Source organism: Barbus barbus (genome assembly GCF_936440315.1).
Source record: "Barbus barbus genome assembly, chromosome: 15".
In the NCBI taxonomy this organism is placed as follows: Eukaryota; Metazoa; Chordata; class Actinopteri; order Cypriniformes; family Cyprinidae; genus Barbus; species Barbus barbus.
In genome coordinates, this window is record NC_136743.1 from 3,375,095 (window position 1) to 3,390,308 (window position 15,214).

The window sequence follows — 15,214 nt, forward strand, 5'->3', positions numbered from 1 at the left end:
TGCTTGTCGGAAGGTCTTACCTCCCACTTCTGAAGACGCAATTAGGAATCCGTCACATTCAAGTGTTACATGTCTACTATGCATGCAATCTAGGGCATGTACACACTGCAGCTAAATTCGGTTGCCAGTTCACCTTTTAGTGCTTAAGTTGCTGTATGCAAGTTTTTGACTCTACTAAAGCATAAAAATACCATAATATGTTTCCAGATATTTAAGAAACATGCCAAGTTAACATACTTGTTTATCTGAAAAACAATGCTACAGTTAGTTATTCTTCTTTGAAAATGTGCATTCCGGGCATTTTGGGTTGTGAAACTCGCCCACTGCCAGTTTACCCAATTGTATTTCGGCACCCCGGGTTGCCAGTTGGCGGAAAACACAGTGTATTTCATGTCTTTCATCGTCATGTGCGCTTGTTCCTGTTGGTGTCGTTAAGTTGGCAACCTGCGTGTGCAAATTCAATATTTTGAATTTGGACTGCAATATCTAGTTAAACTAGTTCAAAGCAATCTAAACGTTGAGTGACAAATTCGCGCGACAGATCACTACCACGCATGCGTCTACTATGCCTGAGCATGTTGATACGTCACGCGCCGGCTGTTGTGAACGCGCTCAGGACAGTTGGACATTGCGGTGGATCAGAGGTAAAAAATTATATAAATACTGTTCAGTTTCTTGCACATGCCGATTGTTCCGTGTCTTAAGACCTCAATGTATCGTCACAAGCCGCAGGGTTTAATTTGATTTTGTCTGTGTTTGTTTTTTTGACTCTCAAACCATGGGTCCCATTGACTGCCATTATATGATTTGAGTTAAACATCTTTGTTTGTGTTCTACTGAAGAAATAAAGTCACATTTTTGGGTGAACTATCCCTTTAATCATGTTCTGTACACACACAGTTCAGTCTTTACGGGAGTGACAACTGCACTCTACAACCGAACTGACTCAAGAAAAATTTAGGTAGCGACAACTGCATTTACATTCGCAGTGTGTATTGAATCGAATGGAACAACTAGCTGTCGATGATGTATCTGAACGTGTAGAGTGGTGGTGCAACAACTTACAGGGAAGGAGGTACATCTTGACTCAGTGTTGCCAGATATTGCTATAAAAAACAGCACATAAGAACAAGCATATAATAAACTTTATAAATTAAACTATAATAATATTTTATTAGCTCCATATAACAGATCACTTTATGAGCCAAGCCGAACAACAAGCCCAAAGAGGCTTAATAACAATAAGTATTGCTTATAATACTATATGTGGACATGGCAATACTTCAAGAGTGCCCTATTTTAAGTAGCTTTCCAAACACAAATGCAATATGATGGCTCTGTTGTCTTTGTTTTACTGAAAATCTGTGAACATAAGTCTTTGGTCACTGTAATATTACATTGGTCAAAAATAGCAGATACTGTACCAAACACGTGAGATGACAAAATGTTGCTATATTTACAACAGGCTCAATCATTGCAGTTTTGAGAGTGAGTTCTGTTTGATATACAAGCAAAACTGTAAGTTAGGTGATTGGGAATGACAATTGCATTTAAATACAGGAGTAAATCCCCTAAATTATTGTTTTTTTGTGTGTACGGAAAAAACTTACTCTCAAAATTGTGATGACTGACACAGCTGTAAACATAGCAACATCTTCAGCATTTGGTATCTGCTATTTTTGACCAATGTAATATTACATTCATTATGGTCGAAGACTTTAACTAAGCCACCGTCGACAGAGCTGGCATTTTTGTTTAGGTTTGGAAGGTTGCTTAGCCGCAGGGTTGCCAGATCTGCGTAACAAAATGTAACAAAACACGACAAAACGTGACACAACAAGTCGAAAACGTATTTCCCAAGGGGTGTGGACTGTGGGCTTAAAAAACAACCAGTGGCAACATTCTGTGGAAAAATTGTGGACTTGGTAACACTGCTTTTAAGTTTTTTTTGTTATTTAGTTTTTTACAATAATCTACGATATGACACTCTAAAGTAGTTAAAAGGTTACCATGGTACCATGTACAAAAACATGGTAATACTATGGTATTTTTTTTTATAAAAGAAGAGGGTTTAATTGTTGTAAACATTGTGCCTCAGTAGAATAACATTTCAGAGAAGTGCTCAGTAAACCACAGACTGTCCAAAAAGAAAGGCATCGATGAGCCTGAAATGGCTCAACCACAGACAATACCACACAACAGAATCACACGAGGGACAGATTTGAACCCCTCACCGCCAGACATCTAGTCTTCGATTCATATCGATTCTCAATATATATTACAGCAACATTATCTTCAACATACAGACTGTTACCACCAAACTGCTCTCATGTGAAGCGGCTCAGACGAACATGAGGCTGTCAGCGTTTAATTATGCTTTATATATTAAAGACAAACGATCCACCTGTCTGCACACACACACACATGCTATAGTAAATACATAAATCTGGACGAATGCAGTGTTTATTCTCATGTTCTACTGTACTTACAACTGCTCTATATAACTGATGACTGCGGCAGATTTCTGGGCAAAAACACTGACGCCACATTATTTATACAGGGCTTCCACTTTATGGAATCCCTGTTTACTAATGGTTTTCCTGTGAACCAGGGGAAACACACACACACACACCAAAACAAACATAACTTAGCTGGCTAATAAGTTAGTAACTATTTTTATAAAAAATATTATTAGAGGGAAATATGCATCAACAGTATGCTATTGAAACTTGTTTCTGTCATGGAATTTTAAATAAATAAATGGTAATTGCACATTGTTATCTCACAATTCTGACTTTTTTCTGACAATTGTGAATTTACACCTCTCAATTAATAAAAAAAAAAAAAGGGGAATTTAAAGCTTACATCTTGAAATTCCATTTATTTCCTCAGAATTCTGTTTACATCTTGCAATACTATTTTTTTTCTCTCAAAATTCTTAGTTTATATCTCACAATCCTAAAAAAAATCAAGAAAAAGTCACAATTACCTTTTATTTAATCTTTTCATTCCGTGCCAGAAATGAACTTTTTATAGCATCCAGCCTATTCAGCCTAATGTCAGTCCTCTGTCGTGTGTGTCAGGTGTTCCTGCCTCTTGTGTCCATATTTGGTTTGCTTCCTGTCCTCGTCTAGTGTGATCATTAGTTAATCCTTGTCCAGCTGTGTTCGTCTCGTTATCTATGATTTACCTGTGTATTTATAGTCCTGTCTGTTCAGTTTGATTTGGTCTGGTCTACTCGTTACCCCCGGTGTTTCCTGTCTGTAAGCCTTGTCTTGCCCTGCCTTGATGTGAAGTAAAGACTATTATTTGAGTTACATCCTCGTCTGCGTGTTCCCTGTGTGCACCGTGACACCTAACTACAAATTTAAACAACATGAGGAATATGTTTCTAGTTTTTGTTTTTTCTTTTCTAATTTGTCTACTAATTTCTCAGCATGGTTTAAATGCATTTACTCTATATCTAGTATAATCACTTTTAGTTTAATTTATTATGAATCCAATTTGGTAGGAACTGAGTTAATGGACAGTAAAATATTTGAACATATCAAAATACTGATGGAAATATACATTTCAAAAGTTTTTTTTGTTTTAATTTTGATGATTAGAGCTTACAGCTCATGAAAGTCAAAAATCCAGTCTCTCAAAATATTAGAATATTTACATTTGGGCTTCATTAAATGACCATTCCTACAGTATAAATGGAGATGCTGATTTACTTTTCCAGCAGGACTTTAGCACCTGTCCACAGTGCCAAAACCACTTTCAAGTGGTTTGCTGTCCATGATATTACTGTGCTTGATTGCCCTGCCAACATGCCTGACCTGAAGCCCATATGGAATCAATGAGATATTTTCAGGAGAAAGATGAGAAACAGTCGATCCAACAATCCAGACGAGCTGAAGACTCAATAGTGCCTCAGACAAAAACACTTTTGAAGTGTTTTACTTCACATGTAATGAATCTAGAAAATATGAAAGTTTCACTTTTTGAAATAAAAATGAACTTTTTCACGATATTCTAATTTTTTGAGATGCACCTGTATATATATATATATATATATATATATATATATATATATATATAAACATATATACTATGATACTATATGTAGATGTAGCAGATACTTAGACACAGGTGTGTGCATGCACACATCAGAACACACACACACTTCCATGTGCACGTACACACTCTCATGTGAGTATACACAGGTGAGAGTGGATTGTGGGTCACGGCGCAGGCCGCTCATCATCTGCAGATGTCCTGTGAGCGGTGACCCCTCACGGCTGTGAGGAAACCATTAATTTTAATGTCTCCAGAGTGCACCGATAACCTATAAGCATTTCACTGCTGCAAACACTTTAAGAACAACACACAAACAGGGCTATGTTATCCGGCAGGATGTTAAAACAGACAAGGAGAATATATAAAGGAGCAGAACTGCTTTCAACATTGATAATAATAATAAACAATTCTTGAGCAGCAAATCAGCATATTAGAATGATTTCTAATGGGTCATGTGACGGAGTAATGATGCTGAAAATGCAGATTTGATCACAGGAATAAATTACATTTTAAAATATGTTTAAATAGAAAAGAGTTGTTTTAAATAGTAATAATATTTTACAATATTACAGAATATTTGATCAAATAAATGCAGTCTTGCTGAGCATAAGAGACTTCTTTCAAAAATGTAAAAAAACCTTAATGACCCCAAACTTTTGACGTGAAATGTAGCGTATATGGAAACATTGTGGTAGAGGAGAACATAGCAACAGACTCAAGAGGACGTTCAGCGGTGAGGTTCATTATCTTGTTATTTAGAGAGTGAAATTAAGAAGCGTTTCACCATCTGTCACATAATCATTTACACATAACCTGAATATTCCACATAAACATACACCAGAGCAGCAGCATATTATCTCACCTCAAGAAACACATAACTAAAAAATACACTAATATATAACTGTCTGAGAAACCTGACAATGTCTGACAGTAAACCTCCCAATCCCGGCATTCACTGTTGATCCCTAAAGGAATATTCAGGTTTATCTTAAAGCCTGCAGACAGCATCTGCGGTCTGCTGTCGACCACAGACAATAAAGAGAAACGCATTTACAGCAATGCATTTACAATGGAAATCAAGCAGGCAAGCAGACGGAGGGTTTACAAGCCGAAGTGTGAAGCTTGTACTTTTGTTACTGAATTCTTCAATAAAACTGTTGGTTATTTGAGCTGTAAAGTTAAACAGTTCACCCAAAAATGAAAATTTGCTGAAAATGTACTCACCCTCAGGGTATCCAAGATGTGGATGAGTTTGTTTCTTCATGGGAACAGATTTTGAGAAATGTACTGCAGCATTCCATCACTTGCTCACCAATGGATCATCTGCAGTGAATGGGTGCCGTCAGAATGAGAGTCCAAATAGTATCACATTAATCCACTAGTAATCCACACCACTCCAATCCAGTCTATCAATTAATGTCTTGTGAAGTAAAAAACTGCAAGTTTGTAAGAATCAAATCCATAATTAAGATTTTTAACTTTAAACCATTGCTTCCAGCTAAAATACAAGTCTTCTATCCATAATATTGCTTTCTACAGTGAAAACGTCATCTGGTCTGAATCAGGGAAGAAATATGCACAGATCAAGTACTGTTTACAAGCCAAAACAGTTCTACACAAAAATGTTTGGAAATTTTAAAGTGAGAGGACAACAGGAGATGGACTTTTTCACTTGAAGAAGCATTATTTTGGCTTAATGATGGATTTAATTTTTACAAACACTCAGCTTTTCACTTCACAAGACATTAATTGATGGACTGGAGTGGTTGTGGATTATTGTGATGTTTTTATCAGCTGTTTGGACTCTCATTCTGACGGCACCCATTCACTGAAAAGGAACCATTTGTGAGCAGGTGATGGAATGCTACATTTCTCCAAATCTGATGAAGAAACAAACTCATCTACATTTTGAACAGCCTTAGGGCGAGTAAATATTCAGCTAATTTTCTTTCTTGGTTGAACAATTTCATTAAATCATTCTTTTGCACAGATACCAAACATATTATTGTTCATTTTCTGATCATAACTTCCACTGTAAGTGCATCATGTAAAGTATTCCAGACTGAGGTAAGAGTCAAAACGTGTTGTACATGAACAGCATGATTTTGGAAAAAGACATGAGGACGAGTAATAAAGTTTTCATTTTTCGCTGAACTATTGCTTTAAGTCGCTCATCCGAAGCGCTGCGTCCCCCTCACTCAACTGTCATGAATACAGCGGATCAATGCAGGGGTCTCGGCTTCAAAAGGTCAGCCATTCAATCGCACCTGCCTTTGTGTGGCCTCCAGCCCTTGGTTGTAGCGCACAGCGCCGCTAAGTAGAATTAATGGACGTATTGATTGCATTCCCCACAACTCAGATTGAACGAGGTGAGAGGAGCTCTCTGTGAGCCGGCGGCCACTGAAAGACGTCCAAGATCTCAAACTCACTCAGTGAAAAGACTTTATTTAGATAACACCGCAGCACCATTGATTAAAGCAGATACTTCAAAGCAAAGGTGAGGCTGTTGTGTGGGTTAGTGAAGGACTGAGGCGTGACATAAAAAAATAGAGCTAATCTGAAATCATGAGTCTGAAAGTCTGAGAGCCTCGCTATCAAACAGAGCTCGATCGAATTTCAACAGGGACTTTTGTTCATTATTGATCATTAGAAGCAAGTTGTTGGTGTCGTGCCAAATCCTTCCCTCCTAGCAAATCATAGCACCCTCTCTGAGAAGCTGTTTGTAATTCCTGATCAGAAAAGTCTTGATTGTATTTTAGTTGTGTTAATGAAGTATATATACTTGGAATGCTGGAATCTGATTGGTCAGTTGGTCAGGTTTTTTTTTTTTTTTTATCCATATAACTGACGGTTGTCCCTGGCAAATAAGTTCCTCCATAGCTATCATGCTAGTTTCAAGTCTCTTGCATCACTTTACACTCTCGTTCTTCTCAAATAATAAAATAATTTACACTCAAATCCATATTTCATCTCTTTAATTATTTGGTGAGTAGCAGCTTGGTGTCTGCATCCTCATCATCTTGTCGCACTATAACTCCATTGACTGAATAAAAAAAAAAAGTTTAATTGGACAATATATCATAAAGTTTTAATGTAAAGTTAGCTCATTTGAGTGGAATTTTGAATATTATTTTTTATGTATTATTTTTATATCTGAATATTATATTATTTGCATTAGAATAAAGAGTTGCCTATATTATGCATATACATTTGCAATATATAACAATAAAATTCAATTGCTGTTTTTTTATTTTAGGACTACATAGATCAAGGAGGTATAAAGGATTTAGCTATAATCAAGAAAAAAATACCATAATAATGCCTTGATTTACTGTGAAGTACCATTCAAATATGATGGTACTTGAATATAGTGATCATCTGTACCATGGTATTCCAATCTGACACCAACACTGTACCATGGTATCTTGCCAATATTATTACAATTTAAAATAACAGTTTTCTATTGTAATATTGTAAAATGTAATTTATTCCTGTGATGTAACGCTGAATTTTCAGCATCATTACTCCAGTCTTCAGTGTCACATGATCTTTCAGAAATCATTCTAATATTTGCTAATCAAGAAACATTTCAGATCATTCTCAACGTTGTAAACAGTTATGCTGTCCAAACTTCTTGTGAAAACTGTGATACATTTTATTTATCAGGATTTTTTGTTTAATAGAAAATTCAAAATAACTATGTATTTAAAAAAAAAATATTTTGTAACATTTTAAATGCCTCCACTGTCACTTTTGACCAATTTAATGCATTCTTGCTCAATAAAAGTATTAATTGGTTACACTTTATTTTAAGGTGTCCTTGTTACAGTGTAATTATACATTTAAGCACTGAGTAATATTAATTAACTACATGTACTTACTATATGGTTAGGGTTACTTACATGTAATTATGCATAATTAATTGTTATTATAATAGTAAGTACATGTAACATCTTTAACAAGGACACCTTAAAATAAAGTGTTACCTATTAATTTCATTAAAAGAAATATTACTGAGCCTAAACTTTTAAACAGTAGTGAACACATAGCTTTAGGAGCTCATTATAGGTGTTGGCGACAGCAGTGGAATCACAGTGATAGATAGGTGAGTGGATTGTCATGTTCATGTGATCTGCTGACATCAACATCAACACTAGCTGTGGGCGAGTGAGTCACTCTCCAGAATTATTCTTCTCTCTGTCTCTCTCTCTCTCGTGCCCTGTATCTCCGTCTCTCCCTCAGGGCTCAGCTAAAACATATCCTGCTCTGCTCCAAAATAAAATCAATACAACAGAAACACACACACACACACACGGCTGTATCCAGACACACAAAAGATGACTGTATGTAACTGCAGGCAACAACAACATACTCTTCTAATCCAGGTCACACACTCCATAAGAGAGAGTTAATGAAGAGAACGACAGCTCATAAGAGAAATACACATAAAACAATGAGATCTCTTTCACATCTCACTTGTTTCTTCTAGAGAACAATGAGAATAAGCAGTTTGGAAGGTGTCGCTCCTCAGAAAATATCCCATTATCACCCTAAATGTATTTTGTGTGTAGCGTTTACATTTACATTTAGTCATTTTGCAGATTAAAAGTCTGAAAAAAGTTACAATTGGGGAATACATAAAGCGCTTCATCTTAAAGAGGCAAACAGACAGAGGAATTACTCGTAATACCAAGTCCCAGGCATTGTTCAAATAAATACAAGCTAGAAAAGGAAGGAATACATAAAGAGAAAGACAAAGTTTTTTTTTGTTTTTTTTAATTTAGGATGAAGTCAAGTAGTATCAAAAGAGATGAGTTTTCAGCTGTTGCTTGAAGGTTGACAGGGATCCAGTATTCCGGATAGGGGTGGGAAGATCATTCCACCAGCCAGGAATGGTGAACGAGAATGTTCTGGAGAGTGAGTTTGAGCCTCTCTGTGATGGTACCACGAGGCTTTGCTCACTAGTGGATCTCTTCTGGAGGGGATGTAGATTCGTAATAGTGAGTGGAAGTAGGCGGGAGCTGAGCCTGTGCCTGTTCTATATGCAAGCATCAATGTCTTGAACTTGATGTGAGCTGCAACCGATAGCCAGTGCAAGGAGATAAAGAGAGGTGTAACATGGGCTCTTTTGGGCTTGTTGAAGACCAGTCGTGCCGCTGCATTCTGAATCATTTGTAGAGGTTTGGTTGTGGTTGATGGAAGTCCAGCCTAGAAATGACAAGGGCCTGGACAAGAAGTTGTGCTGCATGCTCTGTTAGAAAGGGCCTGATCTTTCTGATGTTGTGTAATGCAAACCTGCAAGATCGAGCAGTCTTTGCAATGTGGACTTTGAAGGTCAGCTGGTCATCAAAGATTACACCAAGATTTCTGACCGAAGTTGATGGGGTAATTGTAGAAGAACCTAGCTCGATGGTGAAATCATGCTGTAGAGCTGAAGTGTCAGGGAAGACAAGAAGCTCAGTTTTTGCCAGGTTGAGCTGTAGGTGATGTTCTTTCATCCATGCCGAGATGTCTGTCAGGCAGCCTGAGATCCGTGTAGCTACCTTTGGATCATCTGGTTGAAAAGAGAGATAGAGCTGTGTGTCATCAGCGTAGCAATGGTAGGAGAAGCCATGTGCCTGTATGATGGGACCCAGTGATGTAGTGTATGTGGAGAAGAGGAGGGGTCCAAGAACTGATCCCTGAGGAACCCCAGTGACCAGCTGATGTGCTGTGGATACCTCCCCTGCCCAGGGCACCCTGAAAGAGTGTCTATCCTATCCGATTTATATAGTGAGACAGTGAGATAGGATTCAAATCAGCGAAGTGGAATCCCAGTGATGAGAGGGTGGACAGGAGGATCTGATGATTGACAGTGTCAAAAGCAGCAGATAGATCCAGCAGAATGAGAACTGATTATTTGGAATCAGCTTTTGCAATTCGCAGGGCTTCAGTGACTGAGAGTAGCGCAGTCTCAGTTGAATGGCCACTCCTGAAACCTGACTGGTTAGCATCCCGTTTGTTGTTCTGTGAAAGAAACAATGATACCTGGTTGAAAACAACTCGTTCAAGTGGTTTCGCTATGAATGGAAGGAGAGAGACAGGTCTGTAGTTTTCTGTAAGAGAAGTGTTTAATGTAGGTTTTTTGAGCAGTGGGGATACCTGAGCCTGCTTGAATGCAGTGGGGAAAGTGTCTGTGAGGAGGGATATGTTGATGATGTGTGTGAGTGCTGGTAAGAGTGTAAAAGTAAGATTAAGAGAGATTGCTTGGAGAAGGAGTGAGGGGATTGTTTGTTCCTTCTTGTCCCATATTTAGAGAAATTTAGCCTTCCATCACTTGTTCAAAAATGGATCCTCTGCAGTGAATGGGTGCCGTCATAACAATAATCCACAAGTAATCCACACCACTCCAATCCATCAATTAATGCCTTGTGAAGTAAAAAACTGCATATTTGTAAGAACGAAATCCAGTGACGGCACCCATTAACTGCAGAGGATGCGTTGAGTGAAACATTATCATTTTTGGGTTAACTGTTCCTTTAAGGAATTTCATGACAATCGAGATAAAGAAAAATAACTAAAAACTCCTGATTATGAAAAAGCGACATCTACACAATACAATTCTCCTCTGCTAGAGAGACAGAAAAGCAGAAAGACAGCCAAAGACACACAGACAGAATAGGAGGAATAAAGAAATCAAGGAAAGCTTACAGGATTGAAGGAGGGAAGAGGAAGAGGAAGAGGAAGTGAGAAGGGACGAGAGACTAGTCAGTAGTTTGAGGCGAACAGCAAACGGAGGCCAGCTTCTACACAATGAAAACTGTTTTGACACCAGTTTTCATATTCATACTTCTGTAAGACTCAGCACAGAGAAATGTCTACATAGCAGAATGGAGAATAGCCCGGGGAAGAGCTTCTGCTACGCTGCAGATCTGCTTGTTTGTACTCTCACCGTGTTAATTCGCCTTTGCTCTGCGCTCAGCTTCCTCCTCGGCTCGTGTGCAAGTCAAACAGGGCCGTGAATGCATGCTACAGTATATTACGAGTGTGTTTAATCTGTAGAGAAGGTAACACTGGAGGGATAGTTCAACTAAAAATCACTATTCTGTCTTCATTTACTCAATCTCATGCTGGTTGAACTCCATGTGATTGTATTTATTTATTTAGTAATCGGTGGAATGCACTTACTGTTAATGTTTAGCTTTTTCGTATTTATTTATATATTTATAATTTATACAGTTTTATCAGGTATACTCTTCACTTAATTTTAATTAATATTAAAGCAAACTTAAGGAGCAAGCACATACGGTTTTCACTTGCTATTACATCTGATGCAAATTGATTTGATTTGGATGGTGATGAAGATCTGTCAAGATCCAAAACTGACAAAAACATAAATAAAATAAAATAAAATAATATTTATAAAAATAAATTACATGAACAAAAACTGTATGCATGCAAATATGCTCTCATACTCTCATAAAAAAATAATGAAATAAAATAAATAAAAAAATCAAACCAACCTTTGAGTAGAGCATTATCATCTTGGGTGAGCTTTCATTTTATCCCTCAAAATTATTTGGAAAATATATGAACATACATAATTGCAATCATTCAAACAATCAATATTATAGCTTATTTCTTTTTAAATAAAATAAATTAATAAAACAAAACAGAAATAACAAATATAAGCATAAAACCATCTTTAATTATAGTTGCATTCCTTATTAACAATAAACAACCTATATTATAATCTGCAAACTTAAATGTAATCAAAGCGAAACTAAAACTACCGTCTGGCGTGTAGGAAACATGCTATACAAATAAACTTGGGCTCATGTACCTCTTTCATTCAAATGGATCCAAATGTATGTGCTTTGCGCATGTTTTGTGTGCTTGACGTTTATTGCATAACTTTATAGAAGTCACAGAACATTTCAGAAAAAAAAAAAAACATGACTTATATTCCCAAAAATACTATACGTAATTCCATATGTAAGCAAGTAAGCAAATAAATGAATAATTCAATATTTAATGAATGATGTAATTCTTCTAGCCTTTAAAAGGAAATGTGTTTTTTGAGCAGAGTTTGGGCAACATTAGGATGCTCCAGTCTCAGAGCGCATGCGTTGGCTGCAGGCTTATGCATATGAGTTTGCATTTAAACAGCGCAGCTGTCACTGAGAATTACATCCCCTCACGTCGCTCTGCCTGAGATATGACAGCTGTGATGTGAGAGGACGAGTCGAATCGAGAGAGTGAGAGAGAGGGGGAAGTCGACAGCCGACGGGGACAATAACGGGGTGAGTCCGTGAAAGGAAGGACAAGATTACACTCATTCACACTCACTCCTGTTTGCACACATGACCAGATCTGGAGCAGAACGCCTGCGAGGAGAGGCTTCAGACAAACATGACAAACATGCATATGCTGATGTTAAAATCTGAACGCTTACTAGATCTGCATTTTCTGAAAGACAGAAAGAATAGTGTAGCTTCTTTCTTAGTTTTAGGTTTTAGACTTGTGGACTCAGACTTTCCTGTAGCTGAAACAGTAGAACAAGGCGCTAGCAATGTTAAGGTCATAGGTTTGATTCCCAAGTAAAGTAAGAAGTGATCAAATGTAAATGTGTACCTTGAACGCAATGGAAGTCACTTTGGATAAATTTATCTGCCAAATGCAGAAATGTAAATGACTTCATAAACCTGCATGAGTAAAGGCCACGAGACAGCAAGTCCTGCCATTTGGCTCACGGGACTATAAAAAGGTGAATAGAATATTCAGTATGCAAACAGACGTGGAAAAAAAATGAACTACAATCCCATATGCAAATATTACAATGACATCCATAATCACTTTTGACTACTAAATATTCTATCAAGTCAATGAAAGATTTTCAGAATGTTAAAGTTTTAAATCTAAACCATAAATTTTTAGTCTTTAATGGTGTATAAACCATTTTCACTCATTCTACAAATGTGACCCTGGACTACAAAACCAGTCAATGTTTCAAAATTGAGATTTATACATCATCTGAAAGCTGAATAAATAATATTTCCATTGATGTACGGTTTGTTATGATAGGACAATATTTGGCCGAGATACTATTTGAAAATCTGTTATCTGAGGGTGCAAAAAAATCTAAATATTGAGAAAATCGCCTTTAAAGTTGTCCAAATGAAGTTCTTAGCAATGCATATTGCTAATCAAAAATTAAGTTTTGATATATGTATTGTAGGAAATTTACAAAATATCTTCATGGAACATGATCTTTACTTAATGTCCTAATGATTTTTGTCATAAAAGAAAATCAATAATTTTGACCCATACAATGTATTTTTGGCTATTGCTACAAATATACCCCAGAGACTTAAGACTGGTTTTGTGGTCCAGGGTCACGAATAACATTTATAATTATTTGAAAAAAAGTTTAATTTATAACTTTGAAAAATATTTTTTTACAGTGTAAATGTCAAGCTGTTCAATTGCTAAATAGATTTATACCTCTTTACTGAGGTGTGATTAAATTTTGCTCCTTTTTAAAAGCATAATAACATCTGATTTGTATGGTGACAAGGGGTTGTCAAGCTCCAAAACTGACAAATAATAATAATAATAATTAATAAATAAAATATGTAACCATCAAAGCCCATAGGAAAACTACCAATTTTTACATTAAAAAAGTAATTGAACTCATTAATTATATAGCTCTCAAATCTATAAACATAGACATATGCATTGAAGTACATTCTTATATTGTATAACCATGAAAAAACAAAAAACAAAAAAACAAACAAACAAACAAAAACAATTGTTTCAACCGATAATTAGATAACTATAAATTGTATTGGAATAATTTAAAAGCATTACAATTATAAAAGTTTGAATAAGTATCAAAACATTACCGAAAGTCGTTATTGGACCACACATCAGAGAATCCTCTAGTGACAAACTTCTCACGCACTAGTGATTCTGACAAAAACACAGGCACACATTACACACACAAGTATGAAAACACACACACACACACACTTCCCACTTAAATGTTACACTGATTGGTGCCAAGCTAGAATGTGGCGGACGCCAAATGCCAGTGACCTGCTCTTTGCACCTCTGACTTCCTGTCAGGCAGGAAACGCATCATAAATGAGTGCTGGGCGCTGGAGGGCGAGTGGGTATAATTTCAGCGGCGGTGGCACCAGCCGCACCGAGAGTGTCTGACCAGAATGAATGAATGGGGTCACAGCCCATGTGATCGCCAAACTCTCATTTATATGTAAATGATGCTAGCTCTACACCCCCACACACACACACACACACACACACACATACACTTCAACACTCCCGATTCACTCTGGCTGGAACACACACACACACACACACACACACAAAAAGCCCCAAACCATAGTGAGCTGCATCACTGTCTACATAGACAGCTGCATACTAAGGGCGCTGGATGCAGCGGAGCAGAAGGGAACAGAACCAGGTTCAGGGGACACGCTTTAAAAGTTGGACTTCTTGATGTGGCGTCTTGAAAAACAGGACGCTCGTGGCAAATGACGCAGCTTTCAGCAAGACACATACCAGCGGTCAAAGACGTATGCCTAGCGCATATTTAAATAAAACAAAAATACAAAATACATAAATGCAGTAAGATGCCCTGTTTGAACACATCATGACAATCAGTGTTATTATTGTTAGCTAAAACTAAAACTATTAAATATCATTTAAAATAGAAATAAAGATAAAACATATAAATTATAAATATCAGATGAAACAAAATTCTTAAAAAAAAAGAAAAAACTAAATTATAACTGTTGCCTTGGCAAATAATAATAATAATAAAGAAAGTTGAAGTGCTAAAATGACAAAAAAAAAAGCTAAATAGAAATATTTTTTTTAAAGAATAACACATATAACAACATTGTGAAAAATGTAACAAAATTTTGACTAAATAAAATAAAAATATACATATTTTTAAAAAGCTAATTCAAGGTTTAAGTACAAAATGACTAAAACTGGAAGAAAAAGAAACTAAAGCCAAACAGAAATATTAAAAACTAAAAAGAGTAACAAAAGCACATACAATTACTAAAACTTAAATTAAATTAAAAAGAATATTGAAAGATATAGAAATATTTAAAAAAACGTAATTCAGAAGTTTAAGTAC

General features: G+C 36.4%; 1 protein-coding gene across 1 annotated transcript in view; it reads right to left on the reverse strand.

Annotated features, from left to right (window-relative positions):
- LOC306881319 (CUGBP Elav-like family member 5) overlaps positions 1-15,214 on the reverse strand; it is a gene marked incomplete at its 5' end in the record, with an annotated part of 166,065 nt that overhangs the window by 87,363 nt on the left and 63,488 nt on the right. The window lies entirely within an intron of this gene.